We start from the raw sequence: 8523 nt of genomic DNA on the forward strand, positions 1-8523 counted from the left end.
CACACAAATAATTTCCCCTCCCTCCCCTCCCAAAAAAAAACAACATAATTCTTAACCCCTTAAACCAAAGAAAAAAAAAAACCCCATAAAAGTTCAAATAACAATAAAAATGAGTCCAAATAACATTTTAAAAAAATAGCCCAAAAAACAACAAGATTAGGTTAAACAATAAAAAATGAACAAAATATTCTACAAAAGCTCATTCAAAAACAAAAACCCCTAATCATTCAGATTCTTATATTAACTCATTCCACCTACTTTCTAAAAATAATTAAATAAGGAGTAATTACAATAAACCCATATGTGGTTTGGTTTGAATTCACATTCCCTACCTATGGTTTGAAAAGTGTCACTTTACCTACCTGAGGTATGATCTGTTTGTCTTTCATAACCCACTTCTGTTAAAAACAAGAGTAAATATGTATTTTTACTCACCTTTTATATCTCTCTCCTTATACAAAAAAAAAAAAAAAAAAAAGATCTAAAAATTGGGTTTTGCAAAATCTAAGAACGAACATGTATCCCATTACTATCTTCTACTCCACAACCCATTTCAACTTTTTATATCGGATCATGTGGATTGTAGTAATACTGCTTATAACACAAATAGAGGAAGCAATGAGAGAAGGAGGTAGGCCTTCAGAGTTGAAGAAATGTGACAATTAACCTTCTGTCGCTTCTAAAAAAAATTACCCATCTCCTCAAGGCCATACCAAGCGGGTAGAGAAGCCCCCCCTGCTTCCATCATTTCCCTCCAATCAGCAACTTAATCCAACAAATTGGAAACCAAATACAATGACATATCCAAGATTTAAAAAGACCAAAACTGGGAAGATTTATAAGACCTAGATGGTTCTCAAATGCTACAATGGATCTAGGAAGTGTAACAAAGCAGTATCATTTCTTGTAGAGAAAGATAATAGAATAGAAGAACCGTAAGTCCAAAAGGCTAGAAGAAGGAATTTCAAAGAGTAAGTTAAAAAATGAAAAAAAAAAAAAAAAAAAAAAAAAAAGAGCGGAGAAATTGAAAACCCACCAATGGTTCCTCTGCTAGGTTTATTGTGAAAATATTACTTCACCTTTTAATGTGGAAATGCTTGATGAAGATTGTAGGGATAGGGGCCCAAAATTATATATTTGGCCTTGGTCGAGGACGTAGGTTGGTCCGAACGAACAAACAGTGGTGAGAGTGCTAAGATGTCCCGTGAGTAAGTTGCAAAATGGAAAGGTTGGAGAAATTGGTCCGAGGAGGAGTATCTCTTCGGATGAACAAAGCACAGATCAAATGTTTAAGATGACCTTCCAGGAAATTCCATTAATAGGGACGTGCATTATAAATGTACAAGAGGGATGGAAGCCCAGAAATGTCTAGGGAAAAGTTGCTGCCACCGCATTAAATGCTCTGCAACTAACTTTCTGGTTGCATTAATGTGAAGAAGACCCTTGAACAGTGCTGCCTTGGCTACCCCAACTCACAGAGGGCCTAAAGGAGTGTCCGATAGGACAAGAACTCAAGTAGTGGTTTAGATGATCAACAAGTGTAGGACCAAGATCGTTCAAAGGGGACTATATAATGTAAGAGACCCTCCATGGAGAAGGGGGAGAGAAATCTAAAAAGAAACACTGTAGCAATCAGAAAATAAACTTGTAATCATACTTAAGATAAATATACAAGAACTGATTTCCTCGAACCAATCCGATGACGATTTTCTTTAGTTGAAATCCGTCTATCTTTCTGTTCTTGTCATTTGAATCCATTTTGTTTGTTGTCCAACTCATTTTATCCCAGTTTTTCAACCTACTCTTTACAAATTTATTGTTTTGGGCTTTTTGAGCTTGAGCCTATTCATTCTTTGGGTCGGGGATTCAAACTCCTTACAATTGGCGCCATCTGTGGGGATTTTTGGTGTTGTAGTGAGTCTGACGTACAACTATGGCAGGGTTGGGTCCACCAGGCAAAATCTATGGGGTCCCAATGTGTAAACCATTTTATCAACCTCAAGCGAAGAAGGGATCGGGATGGGAGTGTGCATACTACCTAGATCGATAGGAGTTAGTCTCAGGGAAAGAGCCACCTTTCTTATGAGGAAGATACCAGAGCCCTGCAACTAGAGATTGACCATCTGAAGAGAAAGTTGTGCCATGAGCGGTGAAAGAGGACTTCCTCCAGTTCTTACCCTTCTTTTGACGATGAAAAAGATAGTAGTTATAGACATAGATCAAGAACTCCTCCCAGTGAGTCCTTCTCATATGTCAAGGACCACCATCATGAATGTAGAAACAGGAGTTCGTCCTCCAAAGGCTTGGGAAACAATGTAATGAGCAGAGCGCTCAACCAAATTCCCAGGTCGCCTTTCACATGCAGAGTGGAGGAGGGGATGCTTCCTTGGTGGTTCACCCAGCCAATGTTCACCATGTACAATGGTCGAACAGACCTTGTGAAGCACGTAAGCCACTTCAACTAGAGGATGGCTGTGCACTCCAAGAATGAGGCCCTGATGTGTAAGGTGTTCCTTTTCAGCTTGGGGCCTGTGGCGATGAGGTGGATTGATGGCCTAACTGCAGGTTCCATTGATTCTTTTAGAGAGCTCACTTAGGCCTTTGGGTCCCACTTCATCACATGCAGTAGGGTCCCTCGGCCCTTAGACTCCCTGTTGTCTATGTCCATGTGAGAGGGGGAAACCCTGAAACGTACTCGGACAGATATTAAGAGATGTTCAACGAGATAGACGATGACTTTGACGATGTGGCCATCAAGACCTTCAAGTTCGGCCTGCCCATTAAGCATGGTTTGAGGAAGTCTTTGACTGGGAAACCCTCTACCAGTGTACGCAAGCTCATGGATCAGATTGACAAGTATAAGAGGGTCGAGGAAGACCAGCAGCAAAGTAAGGGGAAGGCTAAGGTTGTCACTCAGGAGAGGAGGGACTTTAGGTCGGACTGATACAACAATAACAGACCCCGAAGAGATTTCCTTGGGCAATCGGGGCCTACGGCTCCTCAGATGGTTAACATGATGTTCCGAGAATTGGTGCACCAAGTCTTGGAGAAGATCAAGAACGAGTCATACTTCAAATGGCCAAATAAGATGGGAAGAGACCCCAGGAGGCGCAACCAAAGCCTCCATTGGCAGCACCACTAAGAGCAAGGACACACCACTGAGGACTGTAGAACTTTGTGGAATCATCTGGAGTAGCTGGTTAGAGATGGAAGGTTGAAGTAGTTTTTATATCGGTCCAATGGTCAAGGGGACCAGGCAGGATCGGAGGCTCAAGGGAACACCTCTTTAAGGCCCCCTTTGGGCACCATCAATGTCATCTTCGCGACCTCGGGGAGAACCAGCTCTCACTCCTCCAGAGTGATGTTTGTAGCCCAGCTACCTGCCAAGGACTCAAAACCTGAGCCAAAGAAGGCTAGAGGGGAGAACCGACCAGCGATGAGCTTTTCCGAGGAGAACAAGGCTAGAACCATATAGCCGCATGACGATGCCTTGGTGGTCACCCTCAGGATAGGGGGTTATGACATTAAGAGGGTGATGATGGATCAAGGCAGTGGAGCCGAGATTATGTACCCCAATTTATACAATGGACTGGGCTTAAAACTCAAGGATTTGACAACTTATGATTCGCCTCTAGTTAGCTTCGACGGGAAAGTTTTTATCCCTAAGGGCTAGATTTAACTACCCGTGCAAGCAGGATCAGAGGTAGTAGACGTGAGTTTCATTGTAGTGGATGCATATTCTCCCTACACGGCCATTGTGGCAAGACCCTGGCTTCATGTCCTAAGGGTCGTTTTCTCCACCCTGCATTTAAAGGTAAAATATCCATCTGGTAACCAGATTGAGGAGCTGATTAGAAGCCAATCCATGGCAAGGCAATGTTTGATCGCAGTGATAACACATCAATCGGGAGTGGAAACCTCAGCCTTTGTTGAAAGAAGCTTATAGCAATCAAAGACTCTAGCTCTACTCGAGGAAAAGATAGTCAAGGGGGCGAAATGCAAGGACTTAGAGAAAATTGTTGTAGGTAAGGACCCGGAGAAGTTTTTTCAGGTCGGAGCTCAGCTGCCTCCTCAAGAGAAGGAAGAGCTGATAAAGTTTCTCCAAAGGAACATTGACGTGTTCGCGTGGAATGCTTACGAAACTCCCGGGGTGGATTCGAACTTCATCTGTCATCATTTGAATGTCAACCCGTTTGTTACCCCCAAAAAGCAACCACCTTGACGATAATCTAGGGAGCATTCTGATGCGGTCAGGGATGAGATGATGAAGCTTAAGCAGGCAGGGGCTATCAAGGAGGTGTTCTACCCTAAATGGTTAGCCAATACAGTGGTAGTTAAGAAGAAAAGCGGGAAGTGACGAGTATGTGTGGATTTCACAGACTTGAACAAGGCTTGTCCAAAAGATCCTTTCCCTATGCCTCGGATAGACTAACTGGTGGATGCAACTGTTGGCCATCCTCGGATGAGTTTTTTGGACACCTTCCAAGGGTACCATCAAATACCACTGGCCTTGGGCGACCAAGAGAAGACCGCTTTTGTCACCCTTATTGGAAATTACCACTACAAGGTGATGCCTTTTGGTTTGAAGAATAGAGGGTCCACCTATCAAAGCATGATGACTAAGATGTTCGAGTCATGGTTGGGCAAGAATATTGAAGTTTATATAGATGATATGGTGATAAAGAGTAAGGCAGTGTCCGAACATGTGGGAGACCTCGGAGATATTTTTGGAATACTAAGAAAACACAAGTTGTGCCTTAATGCTTCCAAATGCTCTTTTGGTATGGGGTCAGGCAAGTTCCTAGGCTATATGGTTACTTACCGTGGAATTAGGTTAATCCCGCTAAAGTTAAGGAAATTAACAGTCTACAACCACCTTGGAACCTCAAAGAGGTCCAAAAGCTAACAGGAATGGCCGCTACTTTAAATCGATTCATTTCTCAGTCAATCGACAGGTGTAGGCCCTTCTTTCAGTTGTTGAACAAATAGAAGGGGTTTGAATGGAACGAGGAGTGTGTCTTGGCCTTCCAACATTCGAAGGAATACCTTTCTCGACCACCCATTATGTCAAGACCCGAGGTGGATGAGGTTTTGTTTGCCTACATTGTTGTCGCCTCCCACATGGTAAGCTTGGTGCTAGTGCGGGTTGATAGTGGGGTGCAGAGGCCAGTTTACTATGTGAGCAAGTCACTACATGAGGCCGAGATCTGCTACATGCCATTAGAGAAGGCCATCTTGGTAGTTGTGCATACTACACGTAAATTACCCCACTACTTCCAATCACACACAATGGTTGTCCTCACCCAACTTCCACTTCGAGCACTACTTCGAAGTGCTGATTTCACGAGGAGGATCGCCAAATTGGGTACAATATTAGGGGCTTTTAACATCAAATATATGCCTTGCACCTTTGTCAAAGGCCAAGTCCTCGCAGATTTGGTGGCTAAGTTCGCTGAATCCCCACAGGAAGAAGAAGTAGAAAGCCAAGGCATGAAAGGAAAATCAGTTGGCATGGTCTCCCTACAGGAGCGTTTATCGTGGAGAGTATACGTTGATGGTGCAGCAAATCAATGGGCCTCTAGAGTGGGGCCAGTCCTAATATCTCTTGAGAAGATCGTTATCGAGAAATCTTTGAGACTGGGATTCTCGGCCACCAACAATGAGGCCGAGTATGAAGCTCTGCTGATGGGGATGGCCATGGTTCAGAAAATGGGTGGAAAGGCTGTGGAGATATTCTCGGATTCCAGATTGGTTGTAGGCCAAGTGGGAAGGGAGTTAGAGGCCAGGGACATGAGGATGCAGCAATATTTGAATCAAGTTAGGCACCTGCAAGCAGGGTTCCAATCTTTCAATTTGCTACATATCCCTAGGAAAGGAAATGCAGATGCTGACTCTCTAGCTACTCTTGCAACCTCCTTGGCATAGGGTCTACCTCGGATTATCCTTATTGAAGACTTATACCAGCCTATTGAGGGAAAGATTGAAGCGGTCCACGTCCATCAGATCAAGGTGGGGCCCAGCTGGATGGACCCTATAGTGCTATTCCTTAAAGAAGATGTCTTGCCCGAGGACAAGTCAGAAGCTGACAAGGTGCGAAGGAAGGCTCCTCGGTTTTGGCTGTCTAAAGACCAAAAATTGTACAAGCGCTCTTTTTCTAGGCCGTATTTGCTTGGTATACACCTTAAGGCATTAGAGTTACTTCTGGAGGAATTACATGAAGAGATTTGTGGGAGCCATACAAGGGGCAAGTCCTTATCCCACAGAGCCCTTACCTAGGGATATTGGTGGCCAAACATGCAGAAGGAAGAACAAGAATATCTAAAGAAGTGTGACCAATGCCAAAGATTCACCCTAAATATTCACCAACCAGGAGGGGTCTTCAATCCTCTATCTAGCCCTTGGCTATTTGCTCAATAGGACTTGGATATTGTTGGACCTTTCTCTAAGGTAACGGGGAATAAGAGATATCTACTAGTCAGCACGGACTACTTCACTAAGTGGGTTGAAACCGAACCATTGGCAAATATCAGAGATGTGGATGCCAAGAGATTCGTTTAGAAGAACATTGTCACTCAGTTTGGCATCCCTCATACACTCATCTCAGACAATGGACTCCAATTTGATAGCAAATCTTTCAGGAGATATTTTTGTGACCTGGAAATTAAGAATAGGTATTCCATTGCGGCCTATCCACAAGGAAATGGACAAGCCGAGGCTGTCAATAAGGTCATAGTGAGTGGACTCAAGAAGAGGCTAGATGATGCGAAGGGAAAATGGGTGGAAGAGCTGCCACACATTCTTTGGACATACCGGATCACGCCTCGTAGATCAACAGGGGAGACACCTTTTTCAATGACTTATAGGGCGGAGGTTGTTATTCCTTTGGAGATTGGATTCTTAACACTGAGAACGAGCTATTTCACTCCGAGAAACAACAATGGGCTACTGGGTAAGAGCTTAGACTTAATTGAAGAGCGAAGAGAGAATGTCATGGTCCAGTTGGCTTATTATCAATACAAGCTCAAGTAAGGGTATGATGCCAATGTCAAGCTAAGGCCACTAGCACCTAGAGACTTGGTACTGAAAAAGGTTCTAGGAACTGCCAAGAACCCAGCCTGGGGAAAGTTGGGGCCTAACTGGGAAGGGCCATATCGCATCACATCAATGGCAGGAATATGTGCATATTCTCTTAAAGACCTAGATGAAAAACTTATACCATGCCCCTGGAATATAAATAACCTGAAAATGTATTATTATTAATGAAAGTTTTCTTTGTCACATTCTCGTCTATTCCATTATCTGTTGAGTTTCCTATTATTATTATTATTCTAGATACCAAACAGAACCTTGGTCATGCCTGGCCCCTCGGACCACATACTTTGGGAAAATTGATATATTATGATAATTTTCCTAAGTATTAAATAGAACCTTAGTTATGTCTGATTCCTCGGACCACCTGCTTTGGGTAAATTTTTCTTTTTTTGGTTTTCCATAGTGTTTCCTCAACGCTTTCAACCAGAGACTAATCACTATTCGTGCCGGGTGAGCCCACGAAGGGGTAAAGCACTGGCCCAGGAAATTCTTTTCAAAGTGCAGGTAGTAGGACTCGAACTAGGGAGCACACCTAGTCGAGCCCAGTACAAGAACTTTGAGATCAAGAGTCCAACCAACTTGGCCAACCCCCTCGGTTACCTACTTTGGGTAAATTAATATTTAATAACAAATTCTTAAGTATTAAACAGAACCTTAGTTATGCCTGGTTCCTCGGACCACCTGCTTTGGGTAAATTAATACTTAATAACAATCTTCTAAGTATCAAACAAAATCTTGGTCATGCCTGGCTCCTTAGACCACATACCTTGGGTAAATTGATATGTTAAACCTTTTTCCTAAATATTAAACAGAACCATAGCTATACCTAGTTCCTCGGACCACCTGCTCTGGGTAAATTAATACTTAATGACATCTATCTAAGTATCAAATGGAACCTAGTCATGCTTGGCTCCTTAGACTGTGCTTTGGGTGGATTAACACTCTGTGACATCCACTTATTTTCCTAAGTGTCAAACAAATCCCAGGTTATACCCAATTCCTCGAATCAATGGCTATGAGTAAGTTAAGGTTCTTGGATTTTTATCTAAGTGTTGAGCAGAATGAGAGTTGCAGGCCTTGTTAATTTCTTACAAGTATGTGATAATTCTCTTTATTACTGGTACTTATTCAATTTATTTAATTTATCAAGTGATGAATTGTTATTAGCCTTTATTAAAAGAATAGCAGTAGTTCACTGCTACCTGCAACATTGTTGAAGTTAAAGACACGTAAAGTAAAGATACATAAGGTAAAAAGCGAAGTCTTTTCATTAGACAAAATGAAAGTACAATACATTCAATGATAGACTGTCACTACAAAAACAAAAAAGGAGAAGAAGAGCTAAGATCCTAAAGCTATGCCTTAGCAACAAGAGGGTCATCCTTGGCCTTAGCTACGTCGTCCTTGGCCTTGGAATCAGCACCCTTGACC

This window comes from Quercus robur, chromosome 2, assembly GCF_932294415.1.
Source record: "Quercus robur chromosome 2, dhQueRobu3.1, whole genome shotgun sequence".
NCBI lineage: Eukaryota > Viridiplantae > Streptophyta > Magnoliopsida > Fagales > Fagaceae > Quercus > Quercus robur.